Raw genomic sequence first — 21,563 nt, 5'->3', positions numbered from 1 at the left:
TACCAACAAATAAATGGCACTAGATTCTTAACCAACTAGATTACCCAACAGGCTTTTATATACAATAACGGAATAGTTACCAGGACTTCCAGTTTCCAGTCCGGTATACAAGAAACTTAGAAATCACCACCCTGTCCTAACAAGTAAAAAGCTAAACAAATTGAAAAATCAACAACTATTTTTAGGTTCATAAAAGAAGTGAGATCACAGGGTAAACTGCTGCCCTCCAAATCACAGAGAACTAGAGGTGAATACAGAAAATCACAATTTACTGAAGCAGGTACCTCCCCAGGAGCCAGTTTTAAAAACCTGCTGTATAATTGAGAAATTGTTAGAGGTTCAGTCTGGACAAGTCTGAGACTTAAAAGCTCCAAGAAGATCCAGTCATTGGGAGTCCCCCATACTTTTGTGAGTTTTATCTCCTGGATCTCTACTAGGTTCTCATTGTGTATATATTAGAGAAAAATCTCATTGTTCTGGCAGGGGAAGGGGAAAAGAAACTTTTTTTGAAATATGCCAGAGCATTCTATTCTTAACAAATTCTGCCCTTAGGAGAAACTAACAAGAGCCTATCCTACTGAGCCTAACTGACCTAGGGGAAGAAAAATACCCAACTCTAGCTCCCTCCAGCCATCCTGCACCACCTGAATTTAGTGCAGAGGGGATGATAACTGAGAAGCACATGTAAGGTTAACATTCCAGAAACAAAGACTTATCAAAAAAATGAGACCTAATCACAGGACTATAAAATGCTTCTCCTCCCCCCATACCTTACCACCAAATTACTAAAAGGTTATTTACAGCAGTTCCTTTTACCCAGTACATCATGCCCAGCTATCAAGAAAAAAAAATTACCACACATATTAAAAGGCAAAATACAGGTGGAAGAAACAGAGCAAGCATCAAAACCAGATGCAAATATGGCAGGGATATTGGAATTATCAGACCAGGAATTTAATACAACTGTGATTACACAAAGGCCTCCAATAAACAAAATAGACAATAGATGGGCAATGAAAACAAAAAGATGGAAATTCTAAGAAAGAACCAACATGAAATGCTAGATCAAAAACACTCTAACAGAAATGAAAAATGCCTTTGAAGGTTGTATTAGTACAATGGACACAGTTGAGGAAAGACTCCTTAAGCTTGAGAATATCTCAATAGAACTTTCCCAAACTGATAAGCAAAGAGAAAAAGACTGGGGGAGAAAAAGAATATTGATGAACAATGGTACAACTCACAAGATGTAACACATATGTACTGGTAATAACAGAAAGAGAAGAGAAAAAGGAAAAAAAAATTGAAACAATAATAATTGAGCATTTCTCCAAATTATTGTCAGACACCAACTAAAGATCCAGGAAGCTCAGAAAATACCAAGGATAAATGCAAAAAAAAAAAAAAAACAAAAAACAAAACAACCCTACACCTAGACATATATTTTTCAAAATAAGGAAATTAAAGATTTAAAAAAAATTCTTTTTTTTTAGATTTTATTTATTTATTTATTTATTTATTTATTTATTTATTTGGGCGGGTAGAGAAAGAGAGACAATGAGCAAGAGGAGGGGCACAGAGGGAGAGGGAAAAGCAGACTCCCTGCTGAGCAGGGAGCCTGCCCTGGGACTCCATCCCTGGACTCTGGGATCATGACCTGAGCCGAAGGCAGGCACTTAACCAACTGAGCCACCCAGGCACCCCATTAAAAAAAAAAAAAAAATCCTGAAAGAAACCAGAAGAAAAAAATGCCTTACTTATAGAGGAGTAAAGAAAAGAATTACAGAATTACATCCAACTTCTCCTGAGAAACCATGTGCCACAGACTTAATGCCCCCCCACCCCGAAATTAGTATGTTGAAATCCTAATCCCCAGTGTGATAGTATTTGGAGGTGGGGTCTTTGAGAGGTGATTCGATCATGAGGGTGGAGCACTAATAAATGGGATTAGTGTCCTTATAAAAGAGACCCCATAGAATTCCCTCACGCTTTCCACCATGTTAGGATACAGCAAAAAGGTGGCTATGAATCAGGAGGTGGACCATCACCAGACACCAAATCTGCTGGCACCCTCATCTTGGATTTCCCAACCTCCAGAACTATGAGGAAAAAAATAGCTCTTGTTTATAAGCCACCCAGTTTGTGATATTTTGTTATAGCAGTCTGAATGGACCTAAACACCATGCAAGCAAGAGAATGGAGAAAAATATTCGAAGTATTGACAGAGAGAAAACAAACAAAGTGAAATTATCCTTCAAAAGTGAAAGAAAAATAAAGTTTCTTTCAGACAAACAAAAATTGAAAGAATTTGTTGCCACGAGATCTGCCTTGCAAGAAATATTAGAACATGTTCTTTAAAGAGAAGGAAAATAATATAGGTCAGAAACTAAGATCTACACAAAGAAAGCAAGGACATTAAAGAATGTATAAGTAAGGGAAGAAAATTATATCTTATTATAGTTTTAATTTGTATTCCTTTGAATACTATTAAAAGTAAATATTTTTTCCAAATTAATATGTATAGATATAGTCACTAGTAACTTTTTTATCTTTTTGAATTAATATTCCTATAGCTAAAATCAATACATTTTAGCAAATGATGCTGCAGCAGTTAAACAACCATGACCAAAATAAATACACAAGCCTTGATATAAAACCTTATGCTTATAGAAAAATTAACTCAAAATGGATCATAAATTTCATTGAAAGTTAAAAAATTATAAATTTTTTAGAAGAAAATAGAGGAAGAAAGACTAGGCAAAGGGTTCCTGGACCTGACAACAAAAAGCACAATCACTAAAAGAATATAATAAATTCAACTTCATTAAAATTATTTTTTTTCTGCAAAAGATTCTGTCAACTGTGTGAAAAACAATTTCCAAACTGGGTGAAAATATTTACAAACTGCATGTCTAGAAAGAGTAACAAAGCCCAAAGGATTCAATTGGTAAAGATGCAAAAGATATAAACAGGCCACAGAAAATATACAGATGGTAAAAAGCACAAAAAGGTGTCCAAATCATTGGTTATTAAGGAAATAGATATTAAACCACAATGGAATAGCACCATGTACCTTTTAAAATGGTTACAGTTCAAAATATGATAATATCAAATGCTGATAAGGATGCAAAGAAACTAGATCCCCCATACATTGCTGGTGGGAACATAAAACGGTAGAGCCCCTCTGAAAAATCATTTGGTAGTTTCTCATAAAATTGTATACACTTAGCATATGATCCAACACTTGCATTTCTGCACATTTATATCAATGGAATGAAAACTTAATTTCACATAAAAGCTTGTATATAAGGGGCACCTGGGTAGCTCAGTCGGTTGAGCATCAGACTCTTGATATGGGCTCAGATCATGATCTCAGGGTCCTGGGATTGAGCCCAGCATCAGCCTCTGTGCTCAGCGTGGAGTCCACTTGAGGTTTTCTCTCTCTCTCTCCCTCTGCCCCTCTACCTGCTCACATGCTCCCTCTCTCTCTTTCTCTCTCTTTCAAGTAAATAAGTAAAAATCCTTTAAAATTTATTTAAAAACTTGTACATAAATCTTCATAGCAATTTTATTGTTAATAATAAAAAACTAAAAAAAGTCCTAAATGGGTAGATAGTTAAACTGTAGTACATTCATATAATGGGATACTACTCAGAAATACAAAGAAACAAACTAGTTATACATGCAACAACTTGAATGAATCTGATGTAAATGTGTTTAATCAAATTCTTACATTCATTAATTTCTCAAGTTTAATATATCAGATTATTTAAAATGTTTAAGCCCTATAGGAATTGGGACTTTCACTGTCTGCTTAGTATTAAGGGGAAAAGAGTGCTGTGCCCACCTACTAACATCTAGGAAAAGCTAGATAATTTATTTAACCATGACTTTTTTTGAACTATCAGAGAATTGGTATTTCAGGGCAATCAAATAGCCTGAAATTCAATTAAATACAGGCAAGCCCAAAGACAGGATTCAAGCATTGCTTACCTAGGACATAGCACAGAAAAGAGATGAAGTTGGCATTCAAAAATGGGTAAAAAGAATTTGACCAAATTTGTAACAATTTCCTTAAATATGAGTGTAGGATAGCATAAGAGCATAAAGCCTCCTGGAGCCAGAAATGCAAAGGGAGTTTACATCCATTCACATGCTCTTCACACACTTCACCATATCATATTGGCAGGGAAGGAATCAAGAAAAGTCTACTTGGAGGTACAAATCTGGGGGAAGAGAACATCTACATTGTGAATAATAGAAAGTCCTGCCTGGATCCTTCTCTACAGAATAAAAGCCTAAGCCTAGGATGGGCAGCAAATTCTAATAGGTGAATACTCATTTTGATTGGGAGGTGAAGGGGAAGGGAATGGAACAGTTTTCTCTCTTCTTCTTGGGGGAAGATAGAAAAACCTCCTGGGTTCAGACCATTTGAGAATCATTACCACTGAGGGAAGGATGTAATCATTGAGAAGGCCAAGAACCAGGAACAGGAAGCCTGCCTAAGACTGAATCTAAACCAGGACATCAGAAAGCACATAAAGCATAGCCATCCTTGCCCCAAACCTACTGTCAGGTTAACAAGCATGGACTAATAAGAAAAAGCAGTCCGCCACTGGGAGAGGGACAAGAATATGAAGAGAGAACCTCTGAAACATGCAACACACAAGGAAAGCCTAAGGCTCAGAGTAGAACAGGAACACTGAGAAAAACCTTCCAATAATCTAGTCCCCCACCCACAAACACAAAGTAACACTAGACCACCCACTTGAACCTGGTGATGTAACAATAACAAAAAACCTAGCTTTGCTACTACCTATATTTACTCAAAACACCAACTGAAGGCCTAGGAAAAGAAGACGCATGCCCATTTCCAGGTGCCAATAATATTTATCTCAACTTCTATTTGTCTACAGATTATGTCTGTGTATGATGAACACACAAAGTCACAGACACACACACAGACACACACACACACACACAATGGACCTAATTTCCTTTTCTAGATACCTAGGATAAAGCAAGTTTAATTCAAGAGAAGCATGCTAGTATATCACGGAACAAGCTGTTTATGAAATACTGAATACATCCCAGAAATCACTCTGTAACAGGTAGGAAGAGATAGACCAGTCAGAACATAGAGTCATAGGATGTAGTAGAAATGAGAATCAATTGATAATTAGATCCAATATTATGGAAGGAATAGCAGATTTTGAATTTGATACAGTACTAGCTCCTCCTCAAACTATTTTGCCTGATTGTCCCTAAGAGCTGAAAGGAACATAAACACATGTTCCTCAGGATTCTGGAAGTATAGTTGAAGCTACCTGCCACTTGCTAAAATTACCTTGAAGTCTCATGTGTTACCTTTAAAATTCAGGAGAAATTTCTATGCTAATAATTAATACTTATTACTTACCAAAGTTTTAAACTGCTGCCCAAATATTCATGCAGTATTGACACTTTATAAAACATGCTGTGCTTATCCCGCCACAACCGGTATGGCCTGCCACAATGTAGCCCTAAAATATACACCCCACTGTTTCAAAAGCATGGCATAGGCAGTAGGTAGCTTTTTTTTCCATTCTTAAACAAAGGTGAAAGTGCACTTTTAAAAAGATTTATCTGAAAACTAACACCTCAGACTTCATTTTTGGCAAAACACTTTCATATTTGACCCTTACATTAACCTATGGCAATATGGTAGAGAAAGTATATTCATGTCCATTTATAAACAGATGAGGAAATTGAGACATGGAGAATTTAAATTGCACAGTTAGCTAGTAGCAGAGCCAAGAAGAGAACATATTTGGTAACTCTAGGTCCAACGCCAATTCTAAACTTCCTAATCACCCTAGAGCAAAATAGAGTATAAAATCAATTTATCTTGAATCACATTCAAGAGAATTTAGTTCTACCAGTACCATAAAGTAGATTTTGCCCTTATAGGTCACACTAACATATATTCTAGGGACAGCATTATGTAAGTTTTCTAGTATAAGAAGTTTTCATTTGCTGGATGCCACTGACACAGATGTCTTTTTTTTTAGGGCTGAAATGTTACTGATTGTATTTAAAAGAATGGAACTGCCCTGACCAAATTTACTCGGAAAGAAGGAAGGAAGGAAGGGAGGAAGGGAGGAAGGGAGGAAAGAAGGTCCCCTCTCCCCAAACCTCATTGAAAGTAGTCAATATGTCAGTGAGACATTTTTTATAAACCATTTGGGAGTTCTCACTGCATTTCCTTAATTTTTACAACTTTTGTGGTCAATTAAGAACCCACCAGAAACAAGGAAGGACTCAGTTACCTTCCTGCTCTGAGGTTGGCTATTTGCAAGATACTAACCTGCTCTAGTTGCACTCGCTGAATACTATCCTCATTGCTACCAACTTCTGGCTTTTTCAGAGGGTCCTCCTGCCTGGAGCTATTAAGGATTTTTATTTGTATTATTATTTTTTTTAACAAACTTATCCCTTTGACTCGAGCCAGAAGCTTTGAAGTTAGTTGTTGATAACAAACCTGTACCTGATGGGCAACCTGGACATTTGACTGAATTTTCCACTTGGACTACCTCAAAAGTATTATCATACTAGTCTCTGGTTCCAGTAAAGACAGACTTCCTGGAGTATTCTGAATTGGATTCTCTTGGCCTACTGGGCACAGAAAATCCTGCCAAATTAGACCTGGATTCCTGGACTCCTGATTTACAAAAAGTATAGCATGGCATATTTGATATCTATGACCTTCTTTCATATCCACTGATAGTAAAAGTTCCTTGTTTTCCTCTAATCTTATTAGCAAAATTTCCTTTGAAAAAAACAGAAAAGGAGTAGAGATGATAATAAGAGAATGAGAAAAGTAGCTACCTTTGAAAGCAAGTCCTAAAAGAAATAAACAGGGATTTTGCTTAGGAAAAAAGCTTTTTCAGGAATTGTATTTTTGTTTTCGTTTTTATTTTTATTGACAACTAGGTAGACCAAAATTAAGAAGCTATGAATTTAATCCCTGTTCTCCCAGGGCTTATAAATGCCAATTTATTTTTTAAATATTTCTAGCATGTGTGATTTCATTGAAAAAATTCTAATTACTTTTTAATTTTATGTTTCTATGTTTAGGGATAACATTCACTACTTCTGTGACTAAAATTAATGGTAAGAAACTAGTTATAATATGTGTTAATATTGATTTAGAAACTTTTTCTGAAAAGAAATAAATGTCAAGCTAAATTGTGATTACAAGGACTGGTAGTTTCCAAACTTTGCTCAATATTGGAATCACCTGAGAATCTTTAAAAAGTATTAATGGCTGACTCCCACCCTCACATTCTTATTTAATCCCTATGAAGTGCAACCTGAACATCAAGATTATTAAAAGTTCTCCAGGTAAATAGCTAATCTAGTGGAGTCAAAAATACGCTGGAAGTCTGAAGTCCTGAGTTCAAATTCAATCTCTTGCTTATTGACTGTAGAGTTTTGAGCAACTCAGATGACATCTCCAAGCTTTTTTTTCTTATCTGTACAAACAGGATGTTGATAATACATTTTCTATCTCTATTATAGGAATTTTGTGGAGATTAAATAAGATACTATATAGGAAGTCATTTTACAAATTATTATCAAGTTAAAGATGAAATGATACATAAACATGAATTATTTATATTATATATAAATATATATATATATACAAAGAAATTTATTATAAGGAATTGGCTTACAAGCTTAAGAAGGCCAGCAAATCTAGTATCAACAAGGTAGGCTGTCAGGCCAAAGACCCAGGAGAACCAATGTTCTAGTTAAAGTCTAAAGGCCATCTCCTTTTGTTAGGGAGTTTGCGGGGGTGGGATGGGAATGTGGTGTTTTTTTCTATTCAGGCCCTCAAGTGATTGGATGAAATCCACTCACATTATGAAAGGCAATCTCCTTTATTCAAAGTCCACCAATTTAAATGTTAATTTTATCCAATATTACCTTCAGAGAAACACCCAGAATAATGTCTTACCAAATATCTGGGAACCCCCCAGCCCAGCCAAGTTGACACACACAATTGTTCAACACAGTATTATTATTACAATTTTTAACAGGTCACACTGAAAAAAAATCCCATGAACATACTAGACCAACCAAAAATGCAGGATTATAACTACTGAGTTGTATTTTTGGCCCTCTTCTTCACCTCAACTTTGTCCCAAATATGTTGACATATATTGTGATTTGAAGGACAACAAACAGAACTTCTCTCAAATCATCAGAGGAAAGTCAATTTAAGAGAGAAGTCTTCAACTATAAGTGATTTTTGCCCCCTTAACTCCAGAGTTACACCTACGAAAAAAAGTATCTCAGATTCCAGTGGCACCAAGACTGGCCTTATGAGTAGGTGGTATGACTGAGAAATACCAAGAGGCCCACTTGCCAAATACATCTTCCCTTAGGGACATTCCTGGAATTATCATCATTAGAGACAAAAGAGAAAGACCACTTCAAAATGCATAGAAGTGTTAGCATATTATGGATTCATTTAACAGGTTGACTAGAATATGAATAAAAATAGCTTTTTAAGATGGAAAAAGTGGTTACTCTCTCATCTTTGTCCTGGCAAAAAAATGTTTTTTCTTTACCAGATAAAAATCAGTGTGGCTAAATTAGTCTACTTCTTTACTTGAACTCAAATAGAACATATACTATTGGCTATTATGACTTTATTATCTGATTCCTTGCTCCCTTGTCCACATTTTTCTAGGTGGCCACATTTGGTTCTCCACAATAGGATCTACAGTAAGCTTAAGAAAGATTTCCTAATTTTCTTAGTAAATATTGGTGGAGTTTGTGGGCTCTTTGTCTTTGTTATTTAGAGAAAGCATGAAGTTCAAGTTTTTAACCTTGAAAAAGTATACAAATTGCAAGTAGAAAGCCATCAAATCAGTTGGTATACAATAATATTTGCAATTAAATCTCTAACATGAATAAGAGATTTTTTGAGGAATATATATATGATGTTTTAGGAACATCTAAAATTACTTCTTGTGCTTATGAACATGTATTTTATATTCCATGAAATTCTAGGAATCAAAAGTAAGTTTCTTATCCATCCTTAGCTCTTGAACCTGATCTTAAATATTAGCCTCTGAAACTCCCTGGGTAAAATCACCTGAGTCCAGTTCTAAAAATAAGCATATTTTCTCTCATCCACAGATATATGTCCCTTCCCAGAGCATTTCCTATACTTCTTGACCTCCTCAGAAACTACATTTCTTCTCTAACTTCATTGTGACATTGGCTAATGCTGTTGTGCATTTATCACTTCTTTCCACAATTCACAGCCTACCATCTCCTCCAAAGCTGACCCAAGAATCTAGTACTTATCTGAGTAATACGTTTCTGTATCATGGGCATCCTAATGTTATTAAAGACATGAAACACGTGGTAGGTTGTTTTTGTTTTCTAGGAGGTATTGTGTACTAATGCTCTCTCCAACTGTTCAAGATGAAGAGCTGATTGCTGTACCACATGACCCTTATGATGAGGCAGATTAAGTGATGCACAAAATGTCTCTGGTTGATTGGAGCCTATAGCAATTCATATTAAGAAAATCATATCTTGATCTCACAGGCTTTGAAACAACTTTTTTCTTTAGCAAATAACTAATCTCCCTTTCAGTAACAGTTCTTGGTTTATTACTAGAACATGGGCAAGACTGAACAGCTGATCATGGAACAAGTAATCTTGTGATTTGAGCTGCCAATTGAAATTGGGTAACCTATAGGGCACATAACGTTCAGCATTCCTAAATGCTCTTTTACATTGAGTAGAAATTGAGTATATATAGATCAGGCTAAAGCATCATATATTCTCACAACTCAGGGGAACTTTGCCATTTTTTCCACTGTGCCATATTGAGTCCTGACGGTCGGACAACTCTGTAAATATACTAAAAAAACACTGACTTATACACATAAAATGGATGGATTTTGCAGAAATTAATTAACTAATTAATTATTTTTTTAAAACCCTTAATGTGTGCAAATAAAAAAAAAAGATATAGAGAATCTGGGAATCCCAGAATGGAAAGCAGAATGTTACAAAAGGATCTAAATGTATTGCAAATGTATGAGCCATCCACACTGGAGAGAGAAAAAAAGTATTGATCTAAGATTTTAGAAAGAATGAAAATTTAATCTTAAAGGCAAAAAGAACTGTAGGTGAGCACTGTATTCCAAAGTTGTTCATGATAGGGTACAAATTAACAATTCTGAAACCACAACATGTACACTGCCATTGAACAACTAACTAAATAAACGGCAGATAATGGGAGCCAAGTTTCTCCCTATTAAAGTGGGAGATTATAGATAATCAAGGAGAGAAGAATACAGTGACTCATGTGATAATGGATTAAAGTTGGAGACATCAATATTTACTCATATTTTGCTTAATATAGATACATATGGTTGTATATAGATTTATAAGCATGTGGATATACAAATATACTCCTCATTCTGTCAATTGAGAGGGTCTAGAAACAATGGCACCCCAGTAGCAACAACCCCTCTTAGTGTCTAGATCCAGGGTTCTAATACCACTCTCAAATAAAAGGAAACTGAGATCCTTAAAGAAATGGCTGATTCTAGGTCTGGGACAGGGAATATTGAGCCTGGAGCCTCTTGTAGAGACATTATCTTATAGTATAGAAAGTAAGAAAGTGTTTAAAAAACAAAACCTGGGGCACCTGCGTGGCTCAGTCAGTTGAGCATCTGCCTTTGGCTTGGTCCTGATCCCAGGGTCCTGGGATCAAGTCCCACATCGGGCTCCTTGCTCAGCGGGGAGTCTGCTTCTCCCTCTCCTCTCCCTCTATGTGTACTCTCTCTCTCTCAAATAAATGAATGAATCTTTAAAATGGGGCTCCTGGGCGCCTGGGTGGCTCAGTTGGTTAAGCGACTGCCTTCGGCTCAGGTCATGATCCTGGAGTCCCAGGATCGAGTCCCGCGTCGGGCGCCCTGCTTGGCAGGGAGCCTGTTTCTCCCTCTGACCCTCCCCCCTCTCATGTGCTCTGTCTCAAATAAATAAATAAAATCTTAAATAAAATAAAATAAAATAAAATGGGGCTCCTGGGTGGCTCAGTCGTTAAGCGTCTGCCTTCAGCTCAGGTCATGATTCCAGGGTCCTGGGATCGTGCCTTGCGTGGGAATCCCTGCTCCATCGGAAGCTTGCTTCTCCCTCTCCCACTCCCCCTGTCTGTGTTCCCTCTCTCGCTGTGTCTCTCTCTGTTAAATAAATAAATAAAATCTTTTAAAAAAGTTTTAAAAAAGTTAAAAAAATAAAAAAAACAATTTTTTTAAATAAATAAAAAACAAAACCTCACAATGACATATGGTATGACAAAGAAATAATAGGAGCCAACTGAAGAGCTCCCAATGGCCAAATCCTTGAGCAGTTTGAACAATAAAATTAAATATTATTGAATTATAAGCCAAAGTAAAAATAGAATGCACTAGCCCATGTTAATACAAATAAACAATTGAATAAAAAAATGGAGAGAAATAATCTCCTGGAGCAATTACCTTATATATTAATATATATTTATATATACTGATTATATATTACATATAATATAAAGATATATATAGTAACATATCTTATGCTATAATTACTTTTTTTTTTTTTTTTTAAAGATTTCATTAAAGATTTACAGCGAGAGAAGGAACACAAGCAGGGGGAGTGGGAAAGGGAGAAGCAGGCTTCCCGCTGAGTAGGGAGCCTGATTCCGGGCTCTATCCCAGGACCCTGGGATCACGACCTGAGCCAAAGGCAGACACTTAATGACTGAGCCACCCAGGCGCCCCACTACATATTTATTTAAAAAAAATATTTAGGGGCTCCTGGGTGGCTCAGTCAAACATCTGACTCTTGATTTCAGCTCAGGTCATGGATCTCAGGGTTGTGAGATCGAGCCCTGTGTTGGGCTCCATGTGTGGAGCCTGCTTAAGATTCTCTCTCTCCCTTTCTTAATACATACATACATACATACATACATACATACATACTCCACCCTCAAAGAGGAGGCATAAAACCTACTCCTTCAGTATGGGCTGTGCATAGTGACTGCTTCCAAAGAGTACAGTATGGAAAAAAAGAGAGAGAGAGAAAAAAAGAGTAATGTTACAGTGGAGAAAACTGACAAAACACTGGCTCAAGCCAGGTGATCAAAGTTAACATCAACAGTGATAAATCATATTGAGTGTATGTAGCCTTAAGATGATGTAATGAGAATGGCACTTTACCTCTGTGTATTTCCCCAAAAAATATCACCCCAGTGTAAACATGAGAAAAACATCAAAACAATTCTAACTAGGAGACAATCTACAAAATATCAATAGTCCTTAAAACTGTTATGTCATCAAAAATAAAGTCTGAGAAATTGTCACAACCAAGAGAATCCTATGGAGACATGACGATTGAATGCAATGTGGTATCCCAGATAGGACTCCGGATCAGAAAAAGAATTTTAGGGGAAAAGTGAGGAAATCTTAATAAAGTATGAAATGTAGTTAATAATAATGTATCATTATTGATTAATTAACTATGGTAAATGTATCATACTAATACAAGATTTGAATAATAGGGAAAACTGGGTTTAGGGTTGTATGGGAATGCTCTGTACTATCTTTGCAATAACTCTGCAAACCTAAAACTGTTCTAAAATAAAAGATTCTTGGGGCTCCTGGGTGGCTCAGTCGTTAAGCGTCTGCCTTTGGCTTAGGTCATGATCCCAGGGTCCTGGGATGGAGCCCTGCATCCGGCTCCCTGCTCGGCGGGAAGCCTGCTTCTTCATCTCCCACTCCCCCTGCTTGTGTTCCCTCTCTCGCTGTCTCTCTATCAAATAAACAAATAAAATCTTAAAAAAAAAAAGATTAAGAAATAAATTAAGTATGCATTTCCTTTTTAGCAAGAAACAATTTGCTTATCATTTTTGAATTGCTTTAATAACTTTATGAAACTGTTCATTTTCTGTATATATTTTATAATGCATAGATGGATAGAAATAATACATATGAAGTGTATCTGTAAACTCTTGTAATTTCTATGTTTTTATACTTTTAAAAATATGTATTATATAAAAGCTCGAGAGAATAATTTGTCAGTATTATTTTACTGACCTAAATATAAAGAGCTATTTAGCTTTTAGCTAATATTTAGAGTAGATATGTCTAGATATTTTAGGGTTTTTTTCCCTGAACTTTATAGAATACAGTGAACCTTGTATTTTATGTTTCTTAAATTTCTGCATTTATTTAAGTAGAAATGCTACCAAGCCAAGTAAAACACTAGTTTGGTAAAGCTGAGTTCCAGCAAAAGAACAAGAACCAGTTCTACAAATGAAAGGGGCCTGGTAAGATTCTAAGCCTTATTTTTCTCTTTACATAACTACTAACTGGGAGCAGTGACTGTGAAACAAAATCTAAAGCTATTCAACAGAGAAATTTAATTAAGATTTCAACTTTATTCTTCTAAGAATAAATATGCTCAAAATACCTTATTTGGTTCTTAACAAGCATGAAAAATCTGACTGACCAATTAACCTAGACTGACCCACTTTACAAATAGAGTTGCAATTTCAAATTCTCCCTGCTCACTTTATGATAGCATGTTAAAATAAAAATTTAAAATAAAATAAAAGGTAATCTCTCTTTTTAGATTATAACCCACTTGAAGGCACGGACCTCTTAAACTCTCTGAGACTCACATTTAGCACTAATGTAATAAACAGAAACTACAATGAAAATCCCTTCCTGAACTGCTGTGGTCATTCTCTAAATGGCCCCAATTGAGTTCAAAATAACCTAATCAAATAACTGGGGACCAACTACTTCCTCTTTCTTTCCAAAAAACAATTTGACCCAAGGCTAAGTAAGATTTTCGCATGCTGTCATCCACAGAGAGAGACTGAGATAATTTCTCTTCCAGTTATCAACAGTTCTAATCTCTCTATATTGCTCTAGAGTCATTGCCATGCCCAAAAAGAATAAGAAAATAATTTATAAATGGATCAAACTTTCAAAACTATTTCACAATTATTAACTATCAGGACTAACAAGATAGTAGGAGATTTCAGTACAAATAACAAGCATTGATGATCCACAGGGCTCAGGGTCCTTCTAAGATATATATAAGTATGAATTCCATGTGGATATTTTTAACAAGGCCCAAACCTATTTTTGTGTCCCTACTAATTGTTTGTATAATGTTAAAAAAAATATATATATATTTGTTGTCATTTATCAAATGAAGGCATTGAAACAATGTAAATCCAACTTTGTGTTTAAGGTTACATAGACTTACATCTTTCCTTTTTCCCCACCAAAACAGAATTTTTCATATTGGCAGAGAAGCAATATGATATTACATGGTACATTGAATAACAAGGGTCTGGGTAATGGGAGATTTTGAGTCCAGCCATGGCTTTTTTACCGGTGCTTGCTGATCACTTAATCTCTGTGTTCCTCAGTTTACCTACATTTAAAATAAAGGTACTGTGCTAAATGATTTCTAAAATATCCAATAGTTCTAGAGTTCTCAATGGAGTAGAAAGATCATGGTAAATGGAACTCCTAAGTAGGATAAAAGAATTCCTAAGGAAAAAGTCATCAAAGGCAAGATAAGAAAAAAACTGCTATATTTCTCTAGTTAATATTAGAGGGAGAAAAATCAATAAATAGAAAAGAGTAAACCAGCATCTATTTTTGTTTTCATAATAAAATAATATTGATAAAATAGAATTCACGGAATTAAAGTGAAGGTGTGCAATTGTCTTATTTTTCTCCTATTTGAAAATGTTATTATTAAACCAGTTTTCTAGGATTGTGTCTTATATTTAGTTAGACTTGCTTCTCTAGTCTAAACTGTAAGTTCTTGGAAGACAGGCACACTTTCTCTTTTTTTCCTATCAACCAAGTCAACTTCATGGAATACAACTGTTGTCGGTCTGTTTCTCACCATTTACTCTGAAATATTCGCACAAGCAAAAAGCCACCATATCATTTCCCCTGAAACTCAGAAAGGTGTAACAAATTCCCTGTTTGGTATCTCCTATTGAATATCTAATGGGCATTTTAAATCTAATATGTCCAAAATGGAACATATTTTGCTGACTTCATTAGTGTTTTTGTTGTTATGTAACAAATCACAATAAACTTAGTTGCTTAAAATAATACCCATTTACCATCTCAGTTTCTACAGGCTAGAAGCTTCTCAGGAGTTGTTGAGTTTTCTGCTCAGGATTATGTAAGGTCAAAACCAAGGCGTGGCTGTGGTCTTACCTAAAACTTGGAGTATCATCCAAACTCATTTAGATTGCTGACAGATTTCAGTTCCTTGCGGGTGTGCTATTACTGAGGTCCCTATTTTCTTGGTGACTCTGATCCAAGAGCAGCTATCAGTTAGTCATTCAGTCTAGAGTCTCCTTCAGGTCTTTGCTATGAGACCCCTTCTTCTCTCAGCATCTCAGTTTGCTGCCTCTTTGAGGTCAGCAGAAGAGCATCTCTCTGCCACTTCACCTTCCTTTACAGGGCTCACCTGCTGATTAGGCCCACACAAGATAATCTCCCTTTTTATTAATAGAAAGTGATCTGATTCATAACTTAGTCATGGGAGTGATATCCCATCATATTTATGGTCCCTGCTCAGTCTCAAGGAGAAGAGTTTATACAAGGCATGCATACAACAGAGCAGGAATCCACTCCATCTCATACCCAAACTTCTCCTTCTCTTATGCAAGTCTTCCCATGACTAAATTGTTTCAGCCATCCCTGCTCAGCAGGGAGTCTGCTTCTCCCTCTGACCCTCCTCCCTCTCATGCTCTCTGTCTCTCATTCTCTCTCGCAAATAAATAAAATCTTAAAAAATAAATAAATAAATTGTTTCAGCCAAAAACATAAGAGTCCTACTTAATCTCTCTTTCCCTAACAGCCTAAAATCAAGCTATCATGAAATTCTATGAGCTCTACCTCCAAAGCATACCTGTTTGTCTCCTTCTTTCCATTAATTTCCTCTACAATCTTTTCTCTATGCAAAGTGGAATGACTATTATTAAAAAGTGCTCCTCCTCTCTCTGTGGTGATCTTGCCTTCAAGCCATCTCCCAGCCCTGACCCTTCCCCAGAGGGGTGGATCTTAACTTTCCTTATGTGCCCTCCCTCTTCTTAAACTCTCCCCCCATTATAGGGGGCTAAATTACCTATATTTTGCAGAGAGAATGCTATTTATAGGGGTTGCAGGGGCCTAGGCTAAGTTCCTTCTCTGTGTATACATTGGATAGACTATGAAGAAGAAAAAAATTTTTAATCAAATCAGATTATCCTTCTTTAGCTTCATTTTCCATTTTGATTAAAAGCCAGAACCCTAAACAAGGCTTACAGGGCCCTATGTGAAGTCTTCTTTGAAAGGATTCTATTTTATATTTAAATGACTGACTAGAAGGTGAGAGTCTGGTGACCATCACAAGAAAGATTATGCCAGGTAGAGAAGATGGTTAATGTAAAAAGGGGAAAGGGTAGGCTACCTACAGTTTCTGACTCTTCCAGAAAAAGTAAGTGTCAGGAAAAATAATACATGACTGGTACCAATGTAATTTAGCACTGGTTTCCTCTGTCCATGTTTAAGCTGATGGTTACATGGGGGTGCTTTGTGGGTTCTTTGGAAATCTCTGATCACTGAGGTCTTCCACCAACATCTCCCTTGATGAGAGTAGATACATTTCCATTGAGTGATTGATTTCAGTACTTCTTATTATCTGTCTCTTTCTCTTGCACTAGCTTCCTTTTAGACAGGACTCTTACAGTGAGTTTAAGGCAGCTCCAACAGGGTCTTTATATATGTCTCACATCTAAAATAGAGGAAACAGGGGCACCTGGGTGGCTCAGTTGGTTAAGCGACTGCCTTCAGCTCAGGTCATGATCCTGGAGTCCCTGGATCGAGTCCCGCATCGGGCTCCCCGCTCGGCAGGGAGCCTGCTTCTCCCTCTGACCCTCCCCCCTCTCATGTGCTCTCTGTCTCTCTCATTCTCTCTGTCTCAAATAAATAAATAAAATTTTTAAAAAATAAAATAAAATAAAATAGAGGAAACATGCAACCTTATTTAGTTATTTTTTAATTAATTAATTAATTAATTTTTATTATTTATTTATTTATTTATTTTTAGAGGGAGAGAGAGAGAGGATGGGGAAGGGCAGAAGGAGAGGAAGAGAAAGAATCCCAAGAGGCTCCATGCTGGGCTCAAGATAGGGCTCAATCTCACGACCATGAGGTCATGACCTGAGCCAAAATCAAGAGTCAGACACTTAACCACCTGAGCCACCCAGGCACTCCAGAAATGTGCAACTTTAATTCACTCTTGGTAAGAATGGAGTTACTTCCTACCTGCGTCCTTTAATATATTTCCACAAGCTGCTTCAGCAGAGTTTGTTGTTTAGATTTCTTAGATGTGAACCAGACACTTGTGAGTGTGCCTATCCCAAGCTGCAAAGGTCATTTATCCAGTTCTACTTGTATTCTTCTTGATGTCCCTCTCACTTGACTTGAGGTAAATGAGAAGCATCCACTCCCATTTATGGGAGACTAATATCACCCCGACAATTAAGTAATTGATCTTCACTTATATAAACACTGAGCTTTCCAAAGCTGATTTTTAACCATGTGCTTTGTAATTCTAACATGGTCTGTACTGTAGTTCCCTTTAGATTCTGAAAATAGAAATATACTTAACAGAACATATGCTGGTACTATTTTGTTGAAGTATAGCTCCTGGCTCCACCATTCACCATAAATGTGACCTTGACTGAGTAACTTAAACTTTCTGTGTCTCAGTTCCTTCATCTGTAAAATCCCTAAAATAATAGGATAAATCTCATAGGGTTATTAAGAGAATTAAATTAATTGCGGTGTCTGGGTGGCTCAGTCAGTTAAGCGTCTGACTCTTGGTTTCTGCTCAGGTCATGATTTCATGGGTCATGAGATGGAGCCCCACATCATCGTTGGCCCCACACTCAGCAGGGAGTCTGCTTGAAGATTGTCTCCCTCTGCCCTTCCTTTCACTTGCTCTCTCTCTCTCTAAAATAAATAAATACATCTTTTAAAAAAAAGAATTAAATTAACTATATAACAGGCATATAGAGTCTTATATACATATCTAGCTATGTAAACATATCTGTACATAAATACACACACAGCTGAGTATGTATATGCTTATATATATACACACACACATATATATGCTTGTACATATGATATATCAGTATATACTTGTATGTATTATATATCAGTGTTTATGTACATGTGCATGTATATATTCATATTTACTAATAAATATTATATATACTTGTCACCTAATATTTTGTTCTCAATCTTTGTAGACCTTAAAATTAAGACAAAAAATCTCATTTTAAGATGCTGTCAAAAAACAGGAAGAAATAAAATATAACATGATAAATCACAAAGTATATGTGTGTAGTATGTATGTTTCAAAAATGTCTGAAATGCATATGAACATAAACTTTCAAACTCAAAAAGAAACTTAAAGAAACAAAAACCTTTCCTTTAACAAAATAGTTTGAGTTCATAAAATACCCTGAGAGTGGCCATAATTATTTTTAACAATATAATACTATATATGCATTGCACTTAAGTGTTCAAAATGTATACATTACATTATCACAGATGATTTATATTATCTCATTTGAAGCAAAAGCCACTTCACATAGCATTATTACATTTTTTCTCATTCTTACATGGAAAAAGCTGAAATCAAGAAACATTGTGAAACTTACGTAAGGTGACCCTGTAAAAAAAGGTGATAAGAGCTAGGTATAAAACAATGCTCCTCCAAGTCCTTATTTAAACTCTTGGACAATGCTCCCTATCCCAGGCACAGGAGTAATTTATCCATTATTTGTGATTGCATAGCATTTTGTTCATTTTTATAAGATCTATAATTAGTATATTGAACATAAGACTTGCAGGATAAATTAAAATCACAATTCTGTTTAATCTCCAATACCTCCTTAAAAATTGGGAGTTCTTCCCTGCCCTTGGATGTAAAATTGACTAGGTCTCATGACTTCTTACTCTTAAGTAGTAAGCAGTCCTATGACCCCTTAAGATCCAAAGCATTATTTCAATTCAAAAATCACAATATACACAATCCAGATTATTAATCAATGTTTCAATAGCTATTCAAATTAAGAATTCTCCTTCCCAAGGCCAAGGTTTATAGTTGGCTGCCTTAACATAATGAGAATGCTTGATTGTCCTTTGCTTTTTTTCCTCACATATCTTCTTCCTTCCTCACTGGCTAGCAGCTTTTTCAGACTCCTTAGGGCAAAAAAAAAAAAAAAAAAAAAGTAAGAAATATAAAAGAATAAAATGGTTTTTCCTTGGCTGTTTGTATCATATTCTCTGTGCCTGATATGTGGTTAAAGCTTACTTTCTTAAGGGATGATTTCATGGATATTTTGGAAGTTTCCATAGCTGCGGTGTTTTACTCTCCTGGCTGGATACTCCTCATCCAGCCTCTAATTTCCCTGAAGATCTCCCTCACACAATCTCATGGTATTGGAGTCAACAATCCCCATTGGTTATCTTGGGCAGTCCTTAAATGGCTTCTACGCAGCTCTCTTCTAAGAGCCCATAACTGGTCCACTCACATATCTTTTGCCATAGCAATCTCTAGGAGAATATGCCAGTCTCAAAAGAATAGCAGTAATCTCCTGGCTCTACACCAGGCAGCTAGTCAACTTTTTTGTGTCCTCTAGATAGACAAGGTGAACATCTGCCTCCAGGTTGTAAGGTTTGGGGTACCATTAGATAACTGGATGTTTTAATGTGAGTTCAAATAAGGTTATAGGGCAGTAAGGACAAACAAAGCAATAATAGCTTAGGCAAACTGGCAGGGAACTTAGATCTCCTTTGAATTTTGTTCTTTATAATAAGTGCAGAGGGTCTGACTTCTAGTCCTTAAAATTCAAGTGTGCAAAATTACTAACTTTATTTAGCTATAAATAAACTTAATTTCTTTTCTGTGCCCCCCTCCCTCCCTATTTCACTGGGTGGTAAAAATAATATTGGTCAGGTTAGGGCAATCTCAATCATTTCAGTTACTTTTCTACCTACAAACCTTTCACTGAGGTCGTATCTAAGTTGCAAAGCTCTTAGTATCACATAATTAACAGGTTTTATATGGTTCTTGATGGTCACTTCACACTAATTTCCATCATGGTGTACATATTTTCTCTCCTATGTTTTCTGTCATTGCCCATGTGTATGTCAGCTGTATTTTTCTTCTCAAAATAACCCCGCCTATGGTCTGCTGGTTCCTTGCTCCCTATCTGTGCCTCTCTCAGCTCAACGGAAAAACATTCTACTGCTCTCTAGGCTATATTAATGGAGCAAGAGATTCTTAGAGGCCATCTTAGAGCTGTATCTTGAACACTCCATCCGTCTGTACTCTTTTGTCCCTCTCCATGCAAGGGGGAGAGTAGATAGATGAGGGTAGAGGAAGAATAGGACAGATACAAAGTATTCAGCTTGCCGCGTCTCTAAGTTTCACTTGAGAAATACCAGGTCTCTTAGTTTTAGAATCCCAAGGTTTTGAGTTTATTCTATTGTTAATCCTCATTAATCTAGGAGTTGGGGAAACAAGATACATAGATTTTTTTTAACTTTTTTTTTATTATTATGTTATGTTAATCACCATACATTACATCGTTAGTTTTTGATGTAGTGTTCCATGATTCATTGTTTGCGTATAACACCCAGTGCTCCATGCAGAACGTGCCCTCTTTAATACCATTACCAGGCTAACCCATCCCCCCAACCCCCTCCCCTCTAGAACCCTCAGTTTGTTTCTCAGAGTCCATAGTCTCTCATGGTCCGTCCCCCTCCGATTAACCCCCCTTCATTCTTCCCCTCCTGCTATCTTCTTCTTCTTTTTTTTTTTTTTTATCATATAATGTATTATTTGTTTCAGAGGTACAGGTCTGTGATTCAACAGTCTTACACAATTCACAGCACTCACCATAGCACATACCCTCCTCAATGACTATCACCCAGCCACCCCATCCCTCCCACCCCCCACCACTCCAGCAACCCTCAGTTTGTTTCCTGAGATTAAGAATTCCTCATATCAGTGAGGTCATATGATACATGTCTTTCTCTGATTGACTTATTTTGCTCAGCATAATTGTTAGTTTATTTTTGCGACTTGGCTTTTTCTCCTATTTACTTTTTGTGTGTATGTTTTTTATAAATTATTTTTTATTTTTGTATTTAAACTCAAACACCAATTCTTTGGTTTTATTGTCATTATTTTATTGTTTCATCCCTTTTTTTTTTTTTAAAGATTTTATTTATTTGACAGAGTGAGAGACAGCGAGAGCAGGAAAACAAGCAGGGGGAGAGGGAGAGGGAGAGGGAGAGGGAGAAGCAGGCTTTCCACGGATCAGGGAGCCCGGCGCCGGGCTCGATCCCAGGACCCTGGGATCATGACCTGAGCCAAAGGGAGATGCTTAATGACTGAGCCAC

At 36.4% G+C, this 21,563-nt stretch overlaps 1 long non-coding RNA gene across 1 annotated transcript in view; it reads right to left on the bottom strand.

The window, feature by feature from the left end:
- Positions 1-21,563, bottom strand: part of LOC118019073 — a 225,906-nt gene that overhangs the window by 126,157 nt on the left and 78,186 nt on the right. The gene's annotated exons all lie outside the window — the stretch shown is intronic.

Source organism: Mirounga leonina, unplaced genomic scaffold, assembly GCF_011800145.1.
Source record: "Mirounga leonina isolate KUSES-001 unplaced genomic scaffold, KU_Mleo_1.0 Mir_173, whole genome shotgun sequence".
In the NCBI taxonomy this organism is placed as follows: Eukaryota; Metazoa; Chordata; class Mammalia; order Carnivora; family Phocidae; genus Mirounga; species Mirounga leonina.
This window is presented reverse-complemented; position numbering and strand designations above follow the sequence as displayed.